General features: G+C 44.3%; 1 protein-coding gene across 1 annotated transcript in view; it reads right to left on the bottom strand.

Moving 5' to 3' along the window:
* Window positions 1–1,000, bottom strand: part of LOC106811703 (UDP-glucuronosyltransferase 2B1-like) — a 4,945-nt gene that overhangs the window by 1,388 nt on the left and 2,557 nt on the right. The gene's annotated exons all lie outside the window — the stretch shown is intronic.

Genomic DNA, 1,000 nt, shown 5'->3' on the forward strand with positions numbered 1-1,000 from the left:
GTCCTGCTTACGATGTCAGAAGAAATTAGAACATGCGTCTAGTGGATCCGATATCGCAGGGGTCATAAAATCGTGTCGTACCGCATAGTTTACACGGTGCGTTTTGGACGTATGCGTCTGACTGATGCAACAGACGTACGTCTAGGACGCATCGTGTAAATAGGCCCTTAATTCTTCGAAGGTCATTCCAAACGAGTTACAGAAACACGCCACGTGTAAAATATAAATTACCATATATGTTGTAATAACTAACCACACATATAGTTAGCTATATAACTAACCATATGTAACATGTGTTTTACAAATGTTGCATGAATTAGTCAGCGGAGCTAGACTAGGGGTTGTTTTGGTGGTAGTCTATGTAGACAGAGCGTCGCGCATCTTGTGCGGCTAGAGAATGGTAAACGTGTTTTAGGTCGAGCGTTTCTAGGGTCATTTTGAAATGGGGGTAGGACGCGGTCTGGGAGAACGGGTGACATGTGCGCTCAGGATGTAGGGGTTTTGGGGGTAATATATAAGAGGTTAGGAGAGATTGAGAGGAGGGAGAGAGAGATGTAGGAGTGGGGGAGGCTGGTTGTGGTCGCGGGAAAAAGCGCACGCGCTTACGCGCGTGTGCGCGTTGCTTTGTCCCTGTGTGCAAGGAGATGTGACGTGAGCAGATATGAAAGTTTATGCAGTTCAAGACACAAGTTTGGATTTCTACTTCATCATTTCTACATGAACTCTTAATTCAACGTTACATTTTGGTGCCAGTGACAGTCAAAAACACACTGGGCTGTGTATTCCATCGATGCTGTATACGAGTGGTCATATGGATTTTTGTTCAAACTGTATTTTGGTGTATGAGTGTATTGGTGTTCAGTGAAAGAGATATTGTATTAGTATAGTAGGGGTACGAGCAATTTTGGGTAATGTTGGATTGTCTAATCGCGAGGATGAAAGACAGGTGTGTGTGTGTGTGTGTGTGTGTGTGTGTGTGTGTGTGTGTGTGTGTGTGTGT

The sequence above is a fragment of the Priapulus caudatus genome, unplaced genomic scaffold (assembly GCF_000485595.1).
Source record: "Priapulus caudatus unplaced genomic scaffold, Priapulus_caudatus-5.0.1 Scaffold565, whole genome shotgun sequence".
NCBI classification, from domain to species: domain Eukaryota; kingdom Metazoa; phylum Priapulida; class Priapulimorpha; order Priapulimorphida; family Priapulidae; genus Priapulus; species Priapulus caudatus.